Source organism: Antechinus flavipes, chromosome 2 (assembly GCF_016432865.1).
Source record: "Antechinus flavipes isolate AdamAnt ecotype Samford, QLD, Australia chromosome 2, AdamAnt_v2, whole genome shotgun sequence".
Taxonomy (NCBI): Eukaryota; Metazoa; Chordata; class Mammalia; order Dasyuromorphia; family Dasyuridae; genus Antechinus; species Antechinus flavipes.
Window position 1 is genome coordinate 155,728,582 of NC_067399.1, and position 27,828 is coordinate 155,756,409.

Sequence of the window (27,828 nt, forward strand, 5' to 3'; positions counted from 1 at the left end):
TGAACCTTTCGAATTTATTGAATAAGGAAAGGGAGTATCACATGATAAGAACTGTGTTTTAGGAAATTTGATTTGATGACTTCATGGAGAATAGACTGGAGTAAAGAGACTTGCAGGCAGACAAATGAGTAGTGTGGCTTTATCCCCACCCCTCACCCTCCACCCTCCCCCCCCAAAAAAAAAACAACAAATTGTTCATGTCAAGCTAATCCTATGTTTGGAACTATGCCCAAAGGACAACCAAACTGTGCATACCCTTTTACCCAGCTATATCACTACTAGGTCTTTTTCCCAAAGAGAATATTAAAAAATGGAAAGAGACCCACAAAGGCAAAAATATTTATAGCAGCCCTTTTTCATGGTGGCAAATAGTGGAAATTGAGAGAATTCCCATCAATTAGGGAATGTTTGATCAAGTTGTAGAGTATGAATGTAAAGGAACTCTATTGTGCAATAAGAAATGATGTACAGGCAGATGTCAGAAAAACCTGGAAAGACTTATATAATCTGTTGCAAAGTGAAATGAACAGAACCAGAAAACATTGTATAAAGTATCAACAACATTGTATAGATTAACTATGAATGACTATCTACATGCAAATAAACAATTGATTGATTCTGAATACAAACTGAAGAATACTTTTTTCACTTACTTTATTTGGGGAGAGTTGTGTTTTAAGATCTGTTTCTTCTTTTACAACTGCAACTATTATGTAAGTATGTCTTACATAATTGCATATATATTAAACCATATTAAATTGTCTAACATTTTAGAAAAAGGAAATGGAAGAAAAAGAAAAGAAGAATTTGAAATTCAAAAACTTGTAAAAGTGAATGCTAAAAATTGTCTTGACATATAATTGTAAAAAATAAAATTTTAAAAAAGATTCAGCAATTTAATGAGAAAGCTTAAAAAAAAACTAATGTTATCTTAGACATATTGAAGAGCATGACTTCTGATAAATTTTGCCCTGGTACTACCATGTTTCCCCAATAATAAGACCTATCCTGAAAATAAGCCCTCCCCTTACTGTGTAAGATTCCTCTAAAATAAGCCCTCCCCAAAAAATAAGCCCTATTGAGATTGCTACTGTAGTGAAGGTGATCCCCTGCACTACACGCTACATTACGGTACCCTCTGTATGCACCGTCCTCCACCCCCCCACCCCAGGTGAAACGCACGCCGTGCTCCAAGCTGCATCCAATCAGAGCTGCAGCAGTGAGCATGTCATCCTGTTCTTCCCCAGTGATTTGCTTGCTGGCGCCATTGAGAGCAGTGCCATGGAGGAGAACTGAGACAGGACAACATAAAAACCTGGTATGTAAGCGGGAGTGAGGGGGCATGATGGAGGATAAAAGGGGCATGATGGAGGATAAAAGAAGAACTCAGGGGGCATGATGGAGGATAAAATAAGAACTCAGCCAGCACTCACCGCGCTAAAGAAATGAAGAACTTCCTTGCAGAGAGAAGAATAGATCAAGTAATGATTCCTGCAGGAATGACTGCCTATCTTCAGACCCTTGATATTGTAATAAACAAGCCATTCAAGGACCATTTGCACATGGAAGTCAATGACTACATTGAAAATAGAATGGAAAGAAATCAGTGTGGAAACTTTGTGAAGCCCTGTCTGCAAGAAGTCGTGATTTGGGTGAAGAAGTCATGGGATAAAATTACTGACAGCTGTGTCGCCAAGGCACTACGAGCAGGTTACCTGGACAAGACATGTTCATTTAAAGAGAGCTATATTGCTGGACATGACAGATTGGGTCCACTTCTTCTGAAGAAAATAGAGGCACAAGACATCCAGGATGGAATTCAGGGTATGGACACTTATGATGATGTTGTTGAAGATGACATGATCATTATTGAATAAAGGTACTTTTTTTTGTTCACATTTACCTGCTTATTAAAATTGCTGCCAATGTTCATTAAAATAAGCTCTCCCCTGAAAATAAGCCCTCTGGTGTTTTTCTGTCCAAAAAAATAATAAGACAGTGTCTTATTATCGGGGAAACACGGTAGATATAGAATATTATTCTTATTTCCAGAAATCACAAAGAGTTGGAGATAATTCAGAAAAGGGCAATCATAGTGATAAAGAGCAATGAAGTAGTTGGAAGGAAGTAGTTGAAGGAACTGAAGATGACGGATAGAGAAGATTCCAGAGGACCCAAGGGAGATTATAGCAAGTATTTGAAAAAGTATAATATGGAATAGGGTTTAGATTTGTTTTTCTTCACCCATAAAGCAGAGGATGTTGTAAAACAACAAATTGGAATATAGAGAAAATTTCTTAACAATTAGATCTACCTAAAATTATAATGGGTTGTTTCAGGAAGTGATGATTCTCCATCATTGAAGACCTTCAATTAGAAGCTGGATTATTATTTGCCATGTATGTTACAGTGGAGATTACTTTTTAATATAGGTTGCACTGAGGCCCCTCCAAAATTAATTCACTCTGTGTATCTCTCTCTTTCTCTTTCTCTCTCTCTCTTTCTCCCTTTCCTCCCCTGTCTCTCTCCCCTTTCCCTCCCTCCTTTCTTCTCTCACTCTCTCCCCTTCTCTTTTTATCTCTCTGTTTGTCTCTGTTTTTTGTCTCTCTGTTTCTGTTTCCCTTCCTCTCTCTGTCTCTCTGTGTGTCTGAGTGTGAGTGTTTGTGTACCTCACAGAATTAAAGATTTTGAAGGCTTCTCAGTCACTAGCTCAATCTATGTTTTCTGCTTGATCTCTGAAAGTAGATCTAGCAGCAACAAGTGAATGCTTTGAAGACACAGATGTAGGGTTAAACTACTTCCTAACAGAGATTTTGAAAAGTGAAATTGGTTACAGGAGGAGGTAGATCATTCCCCTTCATTGAAGTTCTTCTTGGATAAACCATTGGTTGGGTTATCTTTTAGGGTGACTTCTTCCTATGGTATAAATGATCCCACCATGATTAAATTTCAGAATTACAATGAATTTCACCAGCCATTTAGCTCTCCTCATACCCCTTTGCCCTAAATCTCCTTTATTACATCCCTAATAGTTATTCATCTAATCTTTGATTAAAGACCTCTAAGAACAGGAAACTTGCTACCTCTAGAGGATCTAACTGTTAGTAAGTTGTCTTTTACATCAAACCTAAATTTGCCTCTTAGCAACTTCCACCCAACCAGCTGGATTTATGTTGCCTCTGAGGTCCCTTCCAACTCTGAGATTCCCTGATTCTGTGATACACATAAAATTATTTTTCTTGGCTTTTGAGCAAGATTTTGTTGAAAATTGAAGCTGGTGTTAGGTAAAATTTAGGGGATAGGGAAGTATGTGGCCAATTGAGACCAGTTACACTGAGTTCCCACTTTTGTGTAGAACCTGAAAGTATTTCACAGTTTGCAGTATTCAGCCAGCAAAAGTAAATGAATCCCTGAAGAGACATCATCTTCAGGGTTAGACAAATCTCTTTGGCAGGCAGGGTCAAAGGACTGAACAATAAAATTAGCTGCAACTAAAAGAAGGAGAATTCTCCTTCTTCCCCATCTATCCTCACCACAATTGCCCATCCCCCATAATTTTATCTTGGTACCTATGTCTAGTCCTTGGACAAAAAACAAGGTGGTCTCATAAGGAACACAGGAATGTGTATGCTTTAAAGCAGAATGGTAACTTTTAAAGTTATGAGGATTTTTCCCAGAATGAGAGGGCAGGGGTCAAAGAATATGCAACAGATCTCTGTTAGTATTTCTAACTTTCTTTCCTGCCACCATAGGACATTTAGAAGTCACTTCCCACACTTTCTAGGAGTTATGCCCCTGTCATTCTTGCTTCTCAGAAAACAGTTCTATACTCAAGGACTAAAACACAAAGAGCTTAAATGAGCCAGTAAGAGAGGAAGAGAAGAGACTCCAAATTCAAACTCTACCCCAGTGCGTACCAGCCAAGACCAATCTACTTCTACCATTTGACCCCTGAAATAACTAAAGGGTTGATTCTGAGTTTGGGCCATCTAATCTGTGAATCTATAATATCCGTTTGGCTACAACACAGGAACTCTAGAATATTCAGTGAAGTGTTGGGCATTAAGGAAAAGAAAACAGGATAAAGTGGTGGGAAATTAATTTTCCAGAGTAGGTACAGTGGGATGGAAGTAGTTAGAAAAGGGAATGAAATATGTCTAGTATTATAGAATGAAAGGATGCTGCCAAAAACATTTTGGCTTGCTTATTACAAAGCTGTTAGTTAGTCTTTCACCATAATAATTAATGGGATAGGGCAAACAGTTACACAGTAGAGGTCAGTGCCTGCTTCTGTTATTTGTGTGTCCTATCCACCTAGCAATAGTTTTTGCTTTGAAAACAAGAAGGAAGGGAGCCAAAATGGTGGAATAAGCAGTAAATCGCTGTAACCTTTCCATATTCACCTCCAAAAAATCATAAAATAATGCCTCACAACAAATCCTGGAAAAGCAGGATCATCAGAAAATGGGGTGAAATAACTTTTTAGCTTAAGAATCTTGGAAGATCAGCAAGAAAGGTCTGTCTCAAATAAAAGGAAAACAGTCCAGAACAAGAAGAAAGCCACCAGTAATCCCTGTCTCAGCAAATTAGTGGAAGACCCTGAGTCCCTATGAGGTGGAGCAGGCAATCACCATAACTAGGGGAATGGGTAGACTGCACTCTGAGAACCACCACATGCTTTAGCATAACCCTGAGAAATGCAGAAACACCCCACAGGCCTCAGAGCTTGCCAAATACCATGAGAATGACTTGTCAGCTTAATACCAGGTAAGCTGCCAGACAGACCCCTACAGCCTCCAGCAACCCCCATTACACTCTCTCAGAATAGTATCAAAAATGAGAGTCCCTCATGCAGCTCAAAGCAACATCAGCCCAGCACTAGATAAAAAGTTAGGGCCTGAAGCCCCTTTAACAACAAGCCCGAAACAGTGTCCCTTGCACTCTTGGAGCAGGATTCAATTTTTTTTAAAAAGGAAAATGCCCCAAAATGCTGAGAAAATAAAGAATAAAAAAGGAATCTGATTATAGGAAGTTATTAAGGTGACAGGAAAAATAAAGGCACAAACTCCAAAGAAAAACAATAAGTCCAGAAAGAATTTATGGAAGAGCTGAAAAAGGAACTTAAAATCAGATAAGAAAGGTCAAAGTAAAATGAAAGTGATACAAGAGAATTATAAAATGAATCAATGATTTGGAAAAAGAAAACAACTATTTACATCATTTTTCAAAAAAATTATCAAGAAAAAGTGTTGTAATATCCTGGATGCAGAAGGCAAAATGGGCATTGAAAGAATGTACAAATTACCTCAACTAAGAGATCCCAAAGTAAAAACTCCAAGAAAAATTATAGCCAAATTACAGAACTATTAGGTCAAGGAAAAAAATTTGCAAGCGTCCAGAAAGAAATAATTCAAACATCAGGAAGTCACAATTAGGATCACATAGGACTTAGCAACTACAATATTAAAGAATTAGAGTTCATTGAACACGATATTTTAAGGCAAAGGAAGTGTCACTACAACCAAATATAACCTGTTTGATGAAAGTAAATATAATACTTCAAGGTAGAAAAATGCTCATTCAGTAAAATAGAAAGATTTCAAGCTTTGATAAGGAAAAGATCAGAATGTAAACAAAAAAAAAATCTCTAATATCAAGACTTAAGAGAAGCCTTAAAAGGTTAAAAAAAATGAAAAGGAAACATAAGGGATTCAGTGGAGCTGGACTGTTTATATGCCTATATGGGAAGATGATACTTGTAATTCTTTAAAATGGTATCACAAATAGTATGACTAGAATAAAAGTAACATACACAGAGGCTATGAATTTGATGAGAATGAGAGAAAAATGAATTTGAGAAAATGATAAAAAATAATTAAGGGTGGGGAGGTGGTGGGTACAGAAGGAAAAGAGAAGTAAAATGAAGTAAATTATTTCACATTAAGAGGCACAAAAATCTATTGCAATGAAGTGAAATGTGAGAGGGTGAATGAAGTGCTTCATTTGAACTTTACTCTCATCAGTACTAATTCAAAGAGGAAATTATAGACTAAATTATTATGCTACTGGGAGCTACCTGACAGTGGTTGCTGGAGATCCAACCCAGACCTGCAGAATAGATCTCCTCATGTGAGGGGATGACACAAAGAGACTGAGTGGCAGTTGCTGTTCTCTGACCTCTCTGACTCAGAGATGGTTGAGTTTCTTTCTTCTTCCCTCTGCCTCCAATTTACTTCATTTTCAGTCCACAAAACCTGCTTCAGGAAAGGCTGCCTTGCAGCTCCTTCTGATGTTATTATGATCTGCAATTGTGGAGGCTCTTGAAGAATTGACCTGCCCCTTAACAATTCCCCCCCTTTTTTTTTTTTTTTTGCCGTTACTTTTTTCCCACAGCATAGTCCACATACTGAGGAATGCAAACAGCACTATCAGGTAGTAGGTGTTGCTTGAGGCAAACTTTCAAATGGACAAGAGGACTATAGTCAGAACAGGCATTTAAGTCTCTCATCAGTCTCCTGGCTCAGCCTTTGATGTGTTGGCCCATTTAATTATGCTGACTAAAAAAGTCTTATGGGGCTCTTCTTCCTTTCCTTCCTGACCCTTACTATAGTTCTCTATATAGAGTTGCAAGACAACCTTTGTTGACACAGGGGTTGCAGATTGGGAATGAAATAAATTGGAGGCATAGGGAAGAGGAGAGAGGTCAGACAACACAATGGCCTCTCATCAGAGAAGTCAGAGAACAACAACTGCCTCTCAGTCTCCTTATATCATCCTCTCACATGAGGAGATCCATTCTGCAGGTCTGGATTGGATTTCCAGCAGCCACTGTCAGGTGATTCCTATATGACAACACTAAATCAGCAGAATAAAGATATCTATCTTCCTTCTCAGGGAAGTAGAAGAGGAGATAAATAAAAGCAAGGGAAAGGTGGTGTGACAAAAGAGTGAGCAAATCAGAAAAAATGGAAGAGAGAAGCAAAATAAGAAAGGAAAGAGTAAAAGGAGAGAGAAGACAAACAGGAGGGGAAATAAGATAGAGGAAAATACACAGAGAGATCATAATGTGAATGTGAATAAAATAAAATAAAAGCAAATAGCGGACTGGATCAAAAAAGAGAATCCTACAATATGATGTTTACAGGAAATGCATTTGAAGAAGAAAGATGCACACAGAGTAAAAATAAGGGGCTGGAATACAAATTGTGCTTCAGCTGAAACAAATTAGAAAACAAAACAAGGATAACACTTCTGATCTCAGACAAAGCAAAAGCAAAAACAGACCTAATTAAAAGAGATAGGGAAGGTAACTATATTTTTGCTTAAAAATAGCATAAATAATAAAGTAACATCAATAATAAACATATGAACTAAATAGTATGGCATCCAAATTCTCAAAGGAGAAATTAACTGAGTTACAAAGAGGAAAGGACAGCAAACCTATACTAGTGGGGGACCTCAATTGTTCCCTTTCAAAGCTCAATAAGGCCAACCAAAAAATAAGCAAGGAAGAAATTAGGGAGGTAAATAGAATAATAGAATATTAGAAAAGTAAGATATGATAGACCTTGGGAGAAAAATGAATGGGAAGAGAAAAGATTGTTCCTTTTTCTTGTTAGTACAAAAAGTGACCATATGTAAGGGCACAAAAACCTCAAAATCAAATTTAGAAAGCAGAAACATTAAATGTATTTTTTCAAATAATAACACAATAAAAATTGCATTTAACAAAGAATAGTGGAAGGAGAGATTAAAAATTACTTGGAAACTACATAATCTAATCCTAGAGAATATAGTGGATCAAAGAACAAAATATAGGAACAATCATATTTTCATTAAAAATTGACAAAAATGTGATATCCCAAAATTTACATGATGCAAAGTGGTACTTACGAGAAATTATATTTCTCTAAATTATTACTTAAACAAAACATTAAAAAATAGATTAATGAGTTGGGCATGCAACTAAAATTTTTTTTAAAGATTAAATTAAAAATTCTCAATTGAGCACCAAATTGATAGTCCTGAAAATCAAAGATGAAATTAATAAAATTGAAAGTAAAAACAAACAAAAAAAACTATTGAGCTAATAATTGTCAGTTTTATGGGGGAAAAATAAGATAATAATATGCCTAGAGATGGCATGATTGTATACTTAGAGAACCCTAGAGCATTGTAATACAGGAGCCACCTGCTAGTGGCTGCTGGAAATCTAACTCAGACCTGTGGGATGGCTCTCCTCATGTGAGAGGATGATGATGATTCAAGGAGACTGAGAGGCAGTTGCTGTTCTCTGGTCTCTCCAGTGAAAGGCAGCTGTGTTGTCTGACCTCTCTCTTCTTTCCTCTGCATCCAATTTATTTCATTCCCAGTCCACAAGCAATACCTGCATCAGCAAAGGTTGCTTTGCAACTCCTTCAGATGTTCACAACTGTGGAGGCTCTGGGAGAACTGACCTGCCCCTTCACCTATGCATGGCCCTTTTCACTAGATAATCATTAAAAAACATTTAAAATAATTAGCAATTTTAGCAAAGTTTCAGGATGCAAAACAACATATATTTATGTGGTTTTTCATCAGCATTTCTTCACAAGATATTGGTAAATTGATAAAATAAGACATTGGTTAACTTGATTTTTTAAAGGAAAAAATCAAATATCCAGTACCCAAAAAATGAAAAGTGTGAAATCCTCACCAATGAAGAAGAAATTAATGTGATCTTCAGGAAATATTTTGTCCAGTTAAATGCCAATAAATATAATAGTTGATGAATATTTATGAAAATATGAAAAATAATGGCTATTTATGAAAAATAAAAATTATCTAGATTAACAGATCAGGAAATAGAATGCATAAATAGCTCTGTTTTGGAAAAAAAAAGAAATTGAACAAGCTATTAATGAACTTCCTAATTAAAAAAACCCAAGATCAGATGGGTTCAAAAATAAATTTTGTCAAACATTCAAAGAAAAATTAATTTCAAATCTATATAAACTATTTAGAAAAACAAGTGAAGAAGGAGTCCTACCAAATTCTTTTATGACATAAATATTGTGGTGAAACCAGGAGACCTAAAACAGAGAAAGAAAATTATAGACATTGGGAAGTCAGCCTTTACTATGAATGAATAGAAAGGCTGAATTGCTTATGGCAAGGTCCTGACAGGGAAGTAAAGTAGTGGAAGATTCCTGGCAGAGAAGTAAAGTTTCTAGTAGAGAGATCCAGAGGGAGAGGTATAAAAATTTGTTAGTGAAATAGGTGAAGATAAAGATAGGATAATGCTGAAAGAGAATATCATTCCAGCAGGCAGAGGTTTCCTTGGCATGACATGGCATGTTAGGTGCTCTGTGAGGAGTGAGTTTAAAATTTGCTCTTTTTATAATACAAGCCTTTGGCTACAAACTGAGGCCTGTTCTGGAGCGGGGATAGTAGGTGGAGTTTGAGCTGGAATTGAATAGAATTGAAGGAGTCTCTTTAATTCAATGGGAAGCTTAATCATTAGTGACTGTTATCAATGGGGGTGGTGCCCTTCTCTCAGAAAAACAGAATTAAGCTGTTAGGATGTTTCCCTCTGGTAGGGTCCTCCACAGAGGCTGATTCAAGGAGAATCTGTCTTTCAAGGCATTTTAGAGTTTCAGGGCTTCCCTCATCAAATTGACAATATCAATAACAAAATCAAAGTAAATATGATTATTTTAGATGCCTTAAAAAAAGCTTCTGACTAAATATAATATTCATTCCTATTAAAAAAATTATAAACCATAGGGATACATTGAACATTCCTTAAAATGATAAGCAGTGTCTATCTAAAACCATCAATAAGCATTATCTATAAAGGGGGTAAGCTTGAAGTCTTTGTAAAAAGATCAGTGGTGAAGCAAGGATTTTTAAATATAATACTAAAAATGTTAGCTATAGCAATAAGAGAAGAAAAAGAAATCAAAGGAATTAGAATAGGAGATGAGAAAATAAAACTATTATTCTTTACAGATGATATGATGGCTATACATAGAAAACCCTAGATAAGCAACTAAAAAGCTACTTGAAATAATTAACAACTTTCTCAAATTGCAGGATATCCATTTCATTATATGACCAACAAAGTCCAGTAGCAAGAGATAGAAAGAGGGATTCCACTTAAAACAATTGTAAAAAATATAAAATACTTGGGAGTCTATCTGCCAAAACAAAAATACTTTTCACACAAAATCAAATGTAAACGATTGGAAAAATATCAATTGTTCTAGCCAATATGGTAAAAAAACAATTCTATATGTTAATTTCCTTATTCGGCTTTATATCAATGAAACTCTCAGCAATTATTTAATAGAGCTAGAAAATAAGAATAACAAAATTCATCAGGAAGAACAAAAGAAGGGGAGGATTCTGGGAAGATGGTGAAGTAAATTGATAAATTTCAAGCTCTCCCACTTACACACACACACACACACACACACACACACACACAATGCACTTCAGAGCAAACATATACTTTTGAAATATTAAGAAGACTTGGGGTACAACAAGAGTCCTCCTAATACAACCCAAAAAACTCTGAAGAAAAACTATAGAAGATACAAAGAAAGGCTGGGGAAGGGATTAACCTTTATGAGTGCAAACACCTCTGAACTAGCTCCTAAAAAACACCAACTGGGGAGCCCTGGGGCTAGCTGTCTGTGGCTGGAGCCTCAGCAGGAATCAAGAAAACTTTCATCTCCAGGACAGCAATGTGGAATCCCAGTGTTAATCTGGGAGAACTGAATGAACTTAAACTGATTGGGAACACTAAGCCAGTTGTGCTGCAGAACTAGGTCCTGGACAAGAAGGAACCAGCATCCCATAAGTGCAGAGGCAGAAGGGCAGGATGATGCAGACTGTAGGCACTTATTAGAGAATGGAGCTTTTGGTTTGGGGTTCCTGGTCAGAAAGAAGAGCTGAAGTGAAGGCAGAGACAACCCTACCCCCATCCCAGGGATAGAGGTGCTTGCACTATTATCTCTTAGGGTTCATCTTCAGAGAAGGACACTGAAGTAAAAAAAAAAAAAAAAAAAACTTCTACCCCAAAGAGTAATGTGAAATGGATCCCTACTCAAAGAGAATTTATAGAACTCAAAAAATAAATAAAATAAATAAATTAGAAGAACAAAAGATAGTTTACCTCTCTGACCTGTGAAAGAGGAAGGAATTTATGACCAAAGAAGAACCAGAGATCATTATTGATCACAAAATAGAAAATTTTGATTATATCAAATTGAAAAGTTTTTGTACAAACAAAATGAATGCAGACAAGATTAGAAGGGAAGCAATAAACTGGGAAAGTTTTTTTATAGTCAAGGTTCTGATAAAAGCCTCATTTCCAAAATATATAGAGAATCGACTCTAATTTATAAGAAATCAAGCCATTCTCCAATTGATAAATGATCAAAAAATATGAACAGACAATTCTCAGATGAAGAAATTGCAAGTATTTCTAGCTATATGAAAAGGTGCTCCAAGTCATTATTAATCAAAGAAATGCAAATTAAGACAACTCTGAGATACCACTGCACACCTGTCAGATTGGTTAGAATGACAGAAAAATAATGCCGAATGTTGGAAGGAATGTGGGAAAATTGGAACACTGATACATTGTTGGTGAAATTGTGAATACATCTAGCCATTCTGGAGAGCAATTTGGAACTATGTTCAAAAAGTTATCAAACTGTGCATAGCCTTTGATCCAGCAGTGTTACTAGTGGGCTTATATCTCAAAGAGATTTTAAAGAAGGGAAAGGGACCTGTATGTGCAAGAATGTTTGTGGCAGCCCTCTTTGTAGTGGCCAGGAACTGGAAACTGAGTGGATGCCCATCAATTGGAGAATGACTGAATAAATTGTGGTATATGAATATTATGGAATATTATTGTTCTGTAAGAAATGACCAGCAGGATGATTTCAGAAAGGCCTGGAGAGACTTACATGAACTGATGCTGAGTGAAATGAGCAGGACCAGGAGATCATTATATATCTCAACAACAAGACTATATGATAATCAATTCTGACAGGCACAGCCCTCTTTGGCGATGAGATGAACCAAATCAGTTCCAATAGAGCAGTGATGAATTGAACCAGTTACACCCAGTGAAAGAACTCTGGGAAATAACTATGAAACACAATGTAGAATTCCCAATCCCTCTATTTTTGTCCACCTGCATTTTTGATTTCCTTCACAGGTTAATTGTACACTATTTCAAAATCTTATTCTTTTTGTACAGCAAAATAACTTGCATGGACAAGCATACATATATTGTATTTAACTTACATTTTAACATGTTTAGCATGTATTGGTCAACCTGTCATCTGGGGGAAATGATGGGGGGAAGGAAGGTAAAAAGGGGAACAAAGAGTTTTACAATTGTCAATGCTGAAAAATTACCCCTGCATATATCTTGTAAATAAAAAGCTATAATAAAAAAGAGAGGAAAAAAGTGAATGAGACAAATAATCACCAAATATAATTAGGAAAAAAAACAGTGTAAAAATTTTAAAAATGAAAATATAACAAACATCACAGCTCATTAGTTTTTATTTTGTTTTTAAGTTGTATTTCTAGGTGTGAAACTGTGAACATATTCTTGACCTCTAAGTGCCTTGGACAATCAACTGTTATTAAAGTCTATGAATTTCAAAACAGTTGATGCTCTGCATTGGTCAGGGGCATTTTTCACTATAAACTCCCTATCCTGAAGAAATTAAAACTTAAGATTTAAGGGGCAGCTAGGTAGCGCAATGGTTAGAGCACCAGCTCTGAAGTCAGGAGGACTTGCATTCAAATCTTGTCTCAGACACTTACCACTTCCTAGCTGTGTGACCCTGGGCAAGTCACTTAACCCCAAGTATCTCAACAAAAAACAAAACAAAAACCTTATGATTTAAAAATATTCTAAATTGTATGTTAGTATATTATACTAGTACATACACCCTCTAGTTTTTCCATCACCCTAAGTGTTGGTATATTGGAAAGCCTTATCTTCAGTCTTCTTTTCTTCTCTATCTACATACTCTTCTTGGAAAATTGATATACTAATATGGTGCCACATTTTACGAAAGACATTAATAGACTAGAGAACTTCAGGAGTTGCATAATCATGATGGTGTAGAATCCTAAATTCAATATAAATGAATATCAATAAAAATGACCAGAGTGTTTTTTTTTTTTAATTAGGAGAAGACCTATTATAGGTATGGTTGTTTTCAAGTATTTGAAGGGCTGATATGTTAAAAACAGATAAACCTGTTTTTCTTGAGGGAGGAAGGAGCTTTTAAACAGGTATGAATGAATGAGCATTTATTAAACATCTACTATATGCTAGATACTGAGGTAGCTGTAGGAATTACAAACACAAAAATGAGACAGTCTCAGCCTTCAAGGAGCTTATATTCTAATGGAATACAAGAGAATTAGGACCCAAAAAGAGAATTTTTGTCTACAGTTACATGGATTATGAGTAGTGCAATAGTAAAGTCAATCATCATATCTTTTCCAGTAGGAATGGAAACAAGCTTCCCAAAGCAAAGAATAGAGTAGAAAGTGAAAAACCAAATGTATGCTTGGTGAAAAAGAGAAGGCAAGATAAAGAAGATACATGCTGAGGGACACATTTAGGATTAACATATTGAAAAATCTTCCTAACAATTAGAATAATTTTAAAATGAAATTAATATCTTGGATAGTTGTCCTTTCACTGGAGGTCCTCATACAAAGGCTAAAGAACTATTTATTAGAGGTATTGTAGAGGGGATTCTTGTTCACATAGAAGTTGGAGTAGATGGCTTTTGTGATCCATTCCAATTTCAAGATTCTGAGAATTTCTGGCCAAGTTTTCTGCCTCAGGAAATGGCAAGCCACTTCAGTATCTTTGCCAAGAAAACCACAAATGGGGTCATGAGGAGTTTAACCTATTGAAGAACATTCTGCCTCAGGAATTATCATTCTAAAGGTGAAAGTAGTTTATGTGTAATCATTTTTACTTTTCTGTAGTTCTAAAACATGTATGAATCTCACAGCACCTTTAATTTCCTTGTGACTCAAATAACAATAATATTTGTATCTATTATTTACCAGGCACTGTGCTTAGCACTTTGCAAATATCATTTCATTTTATCCTCATAAGAACACTGCAGAATAGGTGCTAATATGATCCCTATTTTATAGTTGAGGCAATTGAGGTAAACAGATTAAGTAATTTGTCTAGGTTGTACAGCTAGTAAGGCACAGAAGGGGAATAGAGTAATAGGTTGGACATTTCCCTGAATTCCAGCCTAAAAGTGATTTTGCCTTTCCCACAGTATTTTCTTTGGAACCATATTTTGAACATAATCACAATTTATTTTATATTAGGGTTATTTGTATAAATGTCTAATTAAATTGTTAGCTTCTTGACATAAAGGAATATATATCATTAAATTTTTATAGCCTCAACAATGGCTACAAAACTTTGAACAAAGATGTTGAATAAATGTTTATTAAATTGTAGAAATCTAAATGTTTGCAGATGCTATATGATAATTTTTTTACTCTTAAATAGGTACCCATTTTTAAAGTACACAGGACTTTCTTTCCTTTCTCTTCTTAAAGTACTTTTATTTTTAAGGGATAATATAATGGAAAGAGAAGTGGAGACAAAGGACCCAGATACAAATCCTGACAGTTGTATGACTATCTTTGTGACCTTGGAAAGGGGAAGTAAAGGAAATAAACATTTATATAGCATCAATTATGTGCCAGTCACTATGCTAAGTGTTTCATAAATGTTATCTCATTTGATTTTCACAATAACCCAGCAAAGTAATAACCCCACATTACAGTTGAGAAAACTGATTGGAACAAAGATTAACACTTGTTCAGTATATCAGAGCTAGTAAATATCTTAGATTGTATTTAAACAGGAACTTTTTGACTCTAGGTCTAGCTTTCTTTCCAGTGTACCACCAGCTATCCACTTTCTTGAAGAAGTTAGGTTGTTTTTATGGATCTTAATTTCCTCATTTTTAAAATGAAGTTGAACTAGAAGATGTTAAATTCCTTTTCAGCTCTAAATCTATAATTTTAAGCTCTTGTTTTTTAATAAAAAAGTCTTATTAAAAACAATATTGAACATTAATAATACCAACTAATTGTTGAAGTGGTAATTTAATAACTTAAAATGAAAATATCATCATAGTATCTTGTCATTTTCCCCTTTTAAGTCTTTAAAAAAGCTTTGTTTAACTCATCATTATCATATAGTTTTCCTTAAATATGGTCTTAATAATGAGGTACTCTGTACCCCATTATTTCTTGTTCTACTTGTTTTATGTCTTTCCAAATTTCAGTATATTATTCAAACTAACTGGTATTATTAATATTATGTTATTCCATAAATTCATGTATCCTAATTTATTTAACCATTATCCTATTGTTAGACATTTAAGTTGTTTGCAGTTTTTTGATATTTTTTTATAATTATATATGAGTTTACTCTTATTTTAATAATACTCTTAGTATTATTTATACTAATATATATTCAAGGTATATTTTACAACAACAGAACCATTTGACTAAAGCATTTGGGGTTTGGGGGTTTTTTTGGGTAACTTTTAGTACATCCTTCCATAGTGATCTACAAAAATATATAAATGTTGCACAAATTCACAATTCCACCAGTCCCATTTTTCCATAATCTCAACAAGCATTAAATTCTGTTCCTCTCATTTTTTTTAACAATTTTGAGCTTAATTTTTAAAGGTATTTACTTAGATTGGTATCACCTTAGTTATTAGTGAAGCTGACCATTTTTGCAATTACTTATTGACTATTTGAGCTTTCTTTTTTTTTTTTGAAAATTGTTTAAACCTTTAACTATTAATCTACCAGTAATATAGACTGGGTATTATTTAATGCACCAGGGATTTCTGATACTTCTTTATGTATTTTAGATGTCAAGTTTTATATTTCCATAAATCTTCTAACCCTGTTATTTTTCTTTTAACTTTAATTATACTATTTTTGTTGTATGTTATTTTTTTCACTTCTAATATAATCAAGCACATCTATCACACTCTTAAAAGTTTGTTCTATCTATTGAATTAGAAAAAATAATCCTAGTACTTAGAATCTTTAAAATAGAGAGATGGCTAAATCTTAATATGTGTATATATATACACATGTACTTATATATGTATATGCTATTATATTTTATCTAAATATGGATATCATATACATGTATATGATGATTAAAATTCAAATATGTTACATACAAGTTTTCATACCACAGAAATGGCTTTGATTTGGAGAATGTTACATTTAAAGCTGTTGGGATTAAAAGAAAAATTATATGCTTTTGGTAAACATTTTATTTACACACACAAAAATACTTTCCTCCTGCCATTTCCTTTTTAGTCATGAATCCTTTAAGTGAAAACACAATGAATATTCAGTAATAAGGAACAGAAGCTAAATCACTGGATGAGAAAATATTTAATACCAGATAACAAAACAAAGAACATCTCAAAGAGACTGTTCATCTTAAACTTATTTATGGCACAACTGTTCATTGTTTTATAAAGCCTTTTATGTGCTATTTACTTCTTGGTGTTATTCATACATAATGACATATGTACAGACCTTCTATTTTGCACTGAAGGAATCAATTGAAGCAAATAAATATGCTGTCAAACTCATCCAACAGGACTTAGCCAAGAAAGCTACTTTCAAATTAGTCTTTATCACAGCAACTACTGCTCCTTCTATCAAGATAGCAAGAACATTATTAAGAGATTATCTCCAAAAATCACATGACATTGGATTGGATAAACTTTAAGAAAGAGTTGACATATTTCTAATCCAAGTATTCATGGCTATGTATTGCATTAACTATTATCCCTACAAAATTTTGATGTTTTAATGTGAAATGATAGGATTCATTGATTTAGATCTTTAGTGTCCTTGTTATTCAGTCAATCAGTTGTATAAGTAGATTTTGTGAGCTCAAGGACCATATCACACCAAGTACTGTCCATGAGATTTTCTTGGTGAAGATACTGGAATGGTTTAGTATTTCCTTCTCCATGGATTAAGGCAATGGAGAGATTAGTAATTTGCCTGGGGTCACATAACTAGTAAGTATCTAAGGCCACATTTGAATTTAGGTCTTGACTTTAGGCCCAGCACTCTATCCATTGAGCCACCAGCTCCCTGCTAAGACCTGAGTTCATTTAGTCTAACTTCCTTATTTTGCAGCTAAGGACCCTGGGGTGTAGAAAATGACTTACTCAATACATACCAGATAGTAAGTGGCAGAAATGGGAATTAAACACAGGTCTTCTGACTGACAATCTAACATCATTCCGTGGTGCCATGCTGCCTCAGTATCTGAAAGGGATATAAGAAGTCTTCTGGACCAACTCCCTTTTTTACATAGATGGGAAAACACAAGTAGTAAAAAACAAAGACAATATTTGATTACTAGTTCTTTGGCTCCAAATCCAGCAAATAGCCCTTTGTACCACACTACAGTTCTGCTTTAACTGACTAGAGAGCTTTTCCATCTTTAGATACAAGTATATAATTAATATAATTTCAAGATTGGTCATTTTGTGCTGTCCATGCATAGTCACCTTTGGATTGTTGAAAAAGTGTTTGCTTTGACCAGAAAGTTATTTCAACAGAAAAATGGTTTAAATCACTAATAGAGAAATGCAATTTTAAACAACCCTGAGATTATTACTTCACACCCATCACATTGGCTAACATGGCAAAAAAGAAAAATTGTGGAAGGGATGTAGAGAAATTGATATAGTGATGATGTGTGTGTGGTGTGTGTGTGTGTTGTTAAAGCTATGAACTAACTAGTTTAACCATTTTGAAAAACAATTTGGAATTATGATCAAAACTAAATTTAAATTGTACTTACTGTTTGACCTAGCAATATTGCTTCTATATCAACATCCAAAAATATTTAAATAGGGAAAATATCAGTATGTATAAAAATATTTATAGCAGATCTTTTTTTCTGTGGCAAAGAATTACAAATTGAGGGGATCAAACGGTAATATTCTCTTTAAAATGTAATGTTGTCTGGGAGCAGGTTTCTTGGGGGGCTTCTGGAGACAACCTTCATTTCAGTTCAGTAATTACCACAAGTGCAGCTAGAGATTAAACTCCAAATCCTTTATTGTCCCTTTCAAAGTCTTGTCTCCTTCGCAATCTGGAATTATGCCCAAAAAATTATCAAATTGTGCATACCCTTTGATCCAGCAGTGTTTCTATTGGGCTTATATCCCAAAGAAATACTAAAGAAGGGAAAGGGACCTGTATGTGCCAAAATGTTTATGGCAGCCCTGTTTGTAGTGGCTAGAAACTGGAAAATGAATGGATGCCCATCAATTGGAGAATGGCTGGGTAAATTGTGGTATATGAATGTTATGGAATATTATTGTTCTGTAAGAAATGACCAGCAGGATGAATACAGAGAGGACTGGCGACTTACATGAACTGATGCTAAGTGAAATGAGCAGAACCAGGAGATCATTATACACTTCGACAACGATATTGTATGAGGACATATTTTGATGGAAGTGGATTTCTTTGACAAAGAGACCTGAGTTTCAATTGATAAATGACGGACAAAAGCAGCTACACCCAAAGAAAGAACACTGGGAAACGAATGTAAACTATCTGCATTTTTGTTTTTCTTCCCGGGTTATTTATACCTTCTGAATCCAATTCTCCCTAAGCAACAAGAGAACTGTTCGGTTCTGCAAACATATATTGTATCTAGGATATACTGCAACATATCCAACATATAAAGGACTGCTTGCCATCTAGGGGAGGGGGTGAAGGGAGGGAGGGGAAAAAAAAATCGGAACAGAAACGAGTGTCAATATAAAGTAATTATTAAATAAAAAATTAAAAAAAAAAAAAAAGTCTTGTCTCCTTCACTTGGGGCTTAGCTAGTTTTTCTGGAGGCCTATCTCTCTCCTTGGTTCCAAAAGCTTCTGCTCCTGCCTGCCTTTTCTGGCTTCTGAATCTCCCCAACTTCCAAGAGTTTGTGCTTGAGCCTCCAGCCATAACAAAGATGGAAGATGGAATGAATCTGTCTCAACCTCCAAGAGCTTCTAGTGCGCTTGTCTTTTCTGACCCCAAGAGCTTCTTGCTTATATACTGTATACTGGGTATACACCAATCATTCCATCACTAGGAAACCATTATTTGTTGTAAGATTAAATCAGTGCTAAACTAGATTTAACCATTGTCTCCTCAATTCCACTTAGTACCTTGTTTCAAGTTCTGGATCATAACATCTCCTGGTAGGATTAAATCAATCATATTGAATCATGTTAAATTAGATAACCACTGTTACCTAAAATAGATAACTATTGTCTCTATCAATTCCACTGACTTAGTACTTTGTAAGAATCCTTTGTTTCAAGTTCAGAGTTCTGGCCCATCACATCAAACAAACAAACTAAAAACAGAGAAGAAACTAAGTTCAAATCTGGCCTTAGACACTTAACATATCCCAGATGTGTGATCCTATGCAAGTCATTTAACTCCAATTGCCTAGTAAAAAACAAAAACAAACAAAAAAGAAATTGAGGGGATGCCCATAAGTTAGGGAATGAGTGAACATGTTATGGGATATGAATGCAATGGAATACCCTTGTGCTATAAGGAAGAATAAAGAAATTAATTTCAGAAAAATATGGGAAGAGTTTTATGAATGGATACCAAGTGAAATGAGCAGAACCAGAACAATTTTTACAGTAAGAGTAATATTGTAAAAAAAATCATTTTTAAAAGACTAACTGATCAAAACAATAACTCAGACCAATTCAAAGGACTCAATGAAAAATGCTATCTACCTCCAGATAGAGAATTGATAGACTCAGAGTACAAACTAAAACATATTTTTCCTTTTTCTTTTTGTTTTTTGAATATGGATACTGCAGAAATTTGTTCTACACAACTTCATATTTGTAATAGTTTTTGTATTTGTTGTCTTCTCTATGGGTGAAGAAGAGGATTAGAAGAGAATCTAGAATTGAAAAAAAAATACAACTGAATTATTTTTTTTAAAGGAAGCTATCTACAATGAATGCTTCTACTTCCTTTTCTCTGTCTCTCTTCTTAAATATGTTGTCTGGCTGCTTCACAAGAAAAAACCTTTAGACTTAGAGTCAGCAAGATCTGAATTCAAATCCAGTTTAAATCTCAGATATTAGCTATACAAATCCAGGCAAGTCCTAACTTTTGTTTGCCTCAATTTCCTCAAATGCGAAATGGGAATAATAATAGCATCTTTTCTCCCAGGATTGTTGTGAGAGTGAAATAAGATTTATAAAGCACTTAGTAGTATCTGACTCATAGTCAGCAATTAATGCTTGTTGCCTTCCTTCTTCCTTCCTTTTCTTAAGTTTCATGTATCTTGACTTCCTTGTAGTATCTGACTCTGTTATGTGATCTTCTTCCTAAATCTTCTCTCTAGGTTTTTTTGGAGTGTTAGGAGGGATTGATACCTGTCTCTCCTTGCTCTCTTCCTATCCTGTCTGACCACTCCTTCTCATGGTCCTTTGCTGGATTTTCATCTAGGGTCTGATTGTTAACAGAGCTCCTATGGTCAATCTTTCTCCCTCCATTCTACTTTATTTGGTGATCTCATTGGTTCCCATAGTTTCAACAGCAACCTCTGTGCAGATAATTTTGAGTTATATTTCTCCAGTCCGAACCTTTCCCTAGACCTCCAGTCTCACAACTCCAAATGTCTTTTGGGCACAACAAACTAGATATTACAATGATATCTTAAATTCAATATGTCAAAAATGTAACTAATTAGATAACTAATTATCTTTCCCCAAAAACAATCTCCCTTTTTCTAACTTTATTATTACTATTGAAAATACCACCATTCTCCCAGGTTCAAAATCTAGCTTCACCATGTGACTTCTCACCCTCTCTCATTACTCATATCTAATTAGTTCATGAGTCCTGTTATTTCTACCTCAATAACATCTCTCACATATTTACTCTACTATCCTTGGAAACTGAAACCTCCCTGCAGTTGTGAAGGCCCTCATTAATTCAAGCATCTAAGGCCAGATTTGAACTTAGGTTATTCTCTGGTTTTTGTTTGTTTGCTTGATGTTATAGGGCAGAACTCTGAACTTGAAACGAAGAATTCTTACAAAGTACTAAGTCAGTGGAATTGATAGAAACAATAGTTATCTAATTTAGCATGGTTCAGTATGATTGATTTAATCCTACAAGGAGATGTTATGGTCCAGAACAAAGCTAAGGCAATAGCTTTTTGGGAAATCTCTCTGCCTGAAAACTCTCTGCCTTCCACTATTTGAAAATTGATTTTCTAAGAGCAAATTTTACCACATCACCTGCATATACAATAAATTCATGAACTTGCTATAACTAGGATCAAATATGAAATCCCCTGTTTGGATTTAAATATCTTTATAATCTACCCCCTTTTTTTACCCCCTACTCTCCTTAAACTTTACTCTTCATCCTCACCCTAATGTATTTTGCAATGAAATGCTACTGGCCTCCTTGTGATTCCTTACATGCAACACTTCTCTTCACTGTAGACATTTTCACTGGATATTTCTCATGCTTTAGAATATTCTCTGTCATCTTCCTTTTCTGTCTTCCTTCAAGTCTCAGTTAAAGCCCCACTTTCTTCAAGAAAACGTTCCAATCCAAATCAGTTCCAATTGATCCGTAATGAATAGAACCAGCTACACCCAGAGAAATAACACTGGGAAATGATTAAGAACCACAGCATAACATTTCCATTCTTTCTGTTATTGTTTACTTGTATTTTTGTGTTTTTTTTAACTTCAGATTATTTTTGATATTGAGGGGGCAGAACCAAGATGGCAGAGAAGGCACACTCGACTTTCTAAGCTCCTCTCATTCCCCTCCTAACCAACTATTTAATTCAGCCTCAAAAATAGCTCTTCACTGCTTAAATTCATGAAGATTAGAAGACTACAATTTACCAGTGGAAGTCAATATGGAAGCTCGCCAGGAAAGGTTTGTCCTGAAGGGCCAGGAACAGACTAGCACAGGCAGCAAGAGGTTAGCGTCCTGAGCAGACCAGGGTGGGGGTGGGGGTGATCTCTGTGGCTAGAAAAGTTATAGAGATGACTCTGCTATAGGCTAACTGCTCTACCTTGATTACAAAGCAGTAAACTGGCAGAGGAATTAAAGCCTAAAACAGAGGGTACTCTAAAAAAGCCAGAACCTAACAAGATCTGACTGTAATTACTCAAGCCCAGAAGTGACTCAGGCAGATTGTAAAGCAGTCCTGCAGCCACATCCTGCAGCTCGGGGCTTTTGCGGGAGGCAGTTATAAATCTGCATGGCAGCACGGCACAGCCTGGGCAGCCTCTAATTGGCATAGTGGGGGGGCTTGGCCTGGGGCAATAGAACTTCCCCAGCAGACTGTGCTTCCCAAGGAAGATACACTTCTGGTCCCTGCAAATCCATTCACTGCTCAGCGGCTAATACCCACAGCCCCAGGGTGGTATTTGGTTTAGGGTAGTGAAACTCTCATTGCTCAGTGTCTAGCCCCAGGGCCATTATCTCACACAGCAGGGGTTCTTTGCAGGGCACTTTCCCAGCTCAGTCCTTCAGGCCTGAGTTACTTCTGGTTGCAAAACTCTTTCCCAGAGCACTCCAGTACCTCACTGCTTTTTGTAGCCAGCTAGCAGGACAGCTACATACATTTTTTACTGCTCTGCACAGGAAGCTGGTAACCTCCTGGCTCTGAAGGCAGACCCTACAGGCTTTAACAAAATGAGTAAAAAAATCAAAAGGACAATTGATAATTTCTATACAGAAAGAGAACAGCTTTTCAACCCTGAAGAGACTAATAGCAGACAGTCTCCAGACAATTGTTGGTCCCCAATACAACAGGCTCTCCTAGGGTAGATGATTAAAAACCTAAAAAGAGAACTAGAAGAAAAATAGGGAAAGGAAAGAGAAGCTATGCGAGAGAGTACAGAAAAGGCATGTAACTCACTAAAAGAAAAATTTGATGAAGTGGAAAAAGAAAACAACTTCCTGAAATGTGAATGGCAAAATGTAAAAAACTCCCAAGATGTGCAGGGAAACAGAATTTGTGAATTGGAAAAAGAAAATAACTCACTAAAAGAAAAAATAGTGAAATGGAAAAAAATTGCATAGAGCAAACTAACGCTTTTAAAAACTCAATTGGACATATACAAAAAGAAGTAAAAACAAGCTAATTAAGAAAATAACTCACTAAAAATCAGAACTGAACAAATAGAAATGACTGATTCATTGAGACATCAAGAATCAGTCAAGCAAAACCAAAAAAATGAAAGATTGGGGAAAAAATGTCAAATATTTACTTGGAAAAACAACAGACCTGGAAAATAGATCTAGGAGAGATAACCTGAGGATCATTGGACTACCCAAAAATTACGATGAAAAAAAGAGCCTAGATACTATTTTACAGGAAATCATGAAAGAGAAGTGCCCAGAAGTAATAGAACCAGAAGGTAAAATAGGCATTGAAAGAATTCATCGAACACCTTCAGAAAAAGACCCTAAAATAAAGACTCCAAAGAATATGATGGCCAACTTCAGAATTTTCAGAGTAAAGAAAAAATTTTACAAGCAGCCACAATAACAATAATGCAAGATCTGGCTGCCTCAAAATTAAAGGATCGAAGGGTCTGGAATCAGATATTCCAAAAGGCAAAAGAACTTGGAATACAGCCAAGAATAAACTATGCAGCTAAGCTGAACATTTTTCTCCATAGAAGAAGATGGACATTTAATGAAACAGAGGAATTCCATTTGTTTCTAAGAAAAAACCAGACTTAAAGAAAAAATTTGATCTCCAACAACAGGACTCAAGAGCAGTAGAAAAAGGCAAAAGGAACTCTTGAGAACTGTATTTCTGTTGTGGATATACATAAAAACCACATGTATAATTTGATTTTACTGATATAACATACAAAAGGGAAGTAGAAATGGAAAGGGGATAATGTCAGAAAAAGGGAAAAGGGGAGATAAAAAGAGAGAAACTACATGCGATGATGAGGCAAAGGAAATCTATTATATCTAAGGAAACTTAAAGAGGGGGAACAACATTGTGTGAATCTTACTCTCATCAGAGTTGGCAAAAAGAGGAAATAATTGAAATAATTGACATATTTGTTTTACAGAGAATCTTCTCTCACCTCATTAAAAAGTGGGAGAGGAAAAGGAAAAAAACTAATAAGGGAAGGGTACAAGAAAGGGGAAGGGATTCAAAGGGAGGAGGGAGGGATACTAAAGAGGGAGAGCTGCATGATGCAAGTGGGACCAATAAGTTTAATGCTAGGGAAGGGGGGAAGGAGGGCAAGAAAAAGAAAATCATAATCTGAGGACATTAGGATGGCAGAAAATCAGATTTAATCATTTTAATCATAAATGTGAATGGGGTGAACTCTCCCATAAAGAGGAGGTAGACAGCAGACTGTATCAAAAGTCAGAACCCTACAATATGTTGTTTACAGGAAACACATTTAAAACAGGTAGACACATAAAGAGTAAAGGTAAAAGGCTGGAGCAGAATCTATTATGCTTCAGGTTAAGTCAAAAAAGCAGCCATCCTTATCTCAGATCAAGCAAAAGCAAAAATTGATCTAATTAAAAGAGATAAGGAAGGAAACTATATCTTGCTAAAGGGTACTATAGACAATGAAGCAATATCAGTATTAAATATATATGCACCAAGTGGTATAGCATCTAACTTCCTAAAGGAGAAGTTAAGAAAGTTGCAAGAAGAAATAGATAGCAAAACTATAATAGTGGGAGATTTCAATCTTGCACTCTCAGAATTAGATAAATCAAATCACAAAACAAATAAGAAAGAAATTAAAGAGGTGAATAGAATATTATAAAAATTAGTTATGATAGATCTCTGGAGAAAACTGAATGGTGACAAAAAGGAGTATACTTTCTTCTCAGCAGTTCATGGAACCTACACAAAAATTGACCATATATTAGGACATAAAGACCTCAAAATCAAGTGCAGAAAAGCAGAAATAGTAAATGCTTTCTTTTCAGATCACAATGAAATAAAAACTACATTCAACAAAAAGTTAGGGGTAAATGGTCAAAGGATATGAACAGACAATTCTCAGATGAAGAAATTACAACTATATATAGACATATGAAAATATGCTCCAAATCATTATTAATCAGAGAAATGAAAATTAAGACAACTCTGAGATATCACTACACACCTGTCAGATTGGCTAGAATGACAGGGAAAGGTAATGTGGAATGTTGGAGGGGATGTGGGAAAACAGGGACACTGATACATTGTTGGTGGAATTGTGAATACATCCAGCCATTCTGGAGAGCAATTTGGAACTATGCTCAAAAAATTATCAAACTGTGCATACCCTTTGATCCAGCAGTGTTTCTACTGGGCTTATACCCCAAAGAGATACTAAAGAAAGGAAAGGGACCTGTATGTGCCAAAATGTTTGTGGCAGCCCTGTTTGTAGTGGCTAGAAGCTGGAAAATGAATGGATGCCCATCAATTGGAGAATGGTTGAGTAAATTGTGGCATATGAACGTTATGGACTATTATTGTTCGGTAAGGAATGACCAGCAGGATGAATACAGAGAGGACTGGTGAGACTTACATGAACTGATGCTAAGTGAAATGAGCAGAACCAGGAGATCATTCTATACTTCAATAATGATAGTGTTTGAGGATGTATTTTGATGGAAGTGGATCTCTTCAATAAAGAGAGCTAATTCAGTTTCAATTGATCAAGGATGGACAGAAGCAGCTACACCCAAAGAAAGAACACTGGGAAATGAATATAAACTGCTTGCATTTTTGTTTTTCTTCCCGGGTTGTTTATACCTTCTGGATTCAGAAGGTATCCAATTCTCCCTGTGCAACAAGAAAACTGTTCAGTTCTACACACATATATTGTATCTAGGATATATTGTAACCTATTCAACATGTAAAGGACTGCTTGCCAGCTGGGGGAGAGGGTGGAGCGAGGGAGGGGAAAAATCGGAACAGAAGTGAGTGCAAGGGATAATACTGTAAAAAATTACCCTGGCATGGGTTTTGTCAATAAAAAGTTATTTAAAAAAAAGTTAGGGGTAAATAGACCAAAAATTAATTAGAAACTAAATAATCTCATTTTAAAGAATGATTGGGTGAAACAGCAAATTAGACACAATTAATAATTTCACTCAAGATAATGACAACAGTGAGACATCATACCAAAATTTGTGGGATGCAGTCAAAAGGGGAAATTTTATATCCTTAGAGGCTACCTTGAATAAAATAGAGAAAGAGAAGATCAATGAATTGGGTTTGCAACTTAAAAAGCTAGAAAAAAAAACAAATTAAAAACCTCCAATCAATTACTAAACTTGAAATTCTAAAATTAAAAGAAGAAATTAATAATATAGAAAGTAAAAAAAAAAAAACTAACAAATAAAACTAAGAGTTGGTTTTATGAAAAAACCAATAAAATTGATAAACCTTTGGTAAATCTGATTAGAAAAAGGAGAGAGGAAAATCAAATTAGTAGTCTTAAAAATGAAGAGGGAGAACTTTCCACTAATGAAGAGGAAATTAAAGAAATAATAAGGGGTTACTTTGCCCAACTTTATGCCAATAAATTTAATAACCTAAGTGAAATGGATGACTACTCCAAAAATATAGGCTACTCAGATTATCAGAGGAGGAAGTAAATTGCTTAAATAGTTCCATTTCAGAAAAAGAAATAGAACAAACTATTAATCAACTCCCTAAAAAAAAAAAAAAAAAAATCCCCAGGACCAAATGGATTTATATGTGAATTCTACCAAACATTCAAAGAACAATTAGCCCCAATGCTTTATAAACTATTTGAAAAAATAGGGAATGAAAGAATCCTACCAAATTCCTTTTATGTCACAGACATGGTACCGATACCTAAACCAGGTAGATTGAAAACAGATAAAGAAAATTATAGATCAATTTCCCTAATGAATATTGATGCTAAAATCTTAAATAAGATATTAGAAAAAAAACTACAGAAAATCATCCCCAGGATAATACACCATGATCAAGTAGGATTTATACCAGGAATGCAGTGCTGGTTCAATATTAGGAAAACTATCAGTATAATTGGCCATATTAATAACCAAATTAACAAAACCATATGATTATCTCAATAGATGCAGAAAAAACATTTGATAAAATCCAACATCCATTCCTATTAAAAACACTTGAGAGTATAGGAATAAATGGACTTTTCCTTAAAATAATCAGTAGCATCTATTTAAAACCAGCAGTAAGCATCATATGTAATGGGGACAAACTGCAACCATTCCCAATAAGATCAGGAGTGAAACAAGGTTGCCCACTATCATTGTTACTATTTAATATTGTATTAGAAATGCTAGCTTTGGCAATAAGAGTTGAGAGATTAAAGGAATAAGAATAGGCAATGAGGAAACCAAATCATCATTCTTTGCTGATAATATGATGGTATACTAAGAGAACCCCAGAGATTCTACTAAAAAGTTATTAGAAACAATCCACACTTTAGCAAAGTTGCAGGATACAAAATAAACCCACATAAATTATCAGCATTCTTATATATCACTAACAAAACCAAACAGTTAGAGTTACAAAGAGAAATTCCATTTAAAGTAACTACTGAATATATAAAATATTTAGGAATCTATCTGCCAAGGGAAAATCAGAAACTTTATGAGCAAAACTACAAAACACTTTCCACACAAATTAAGTCTGAT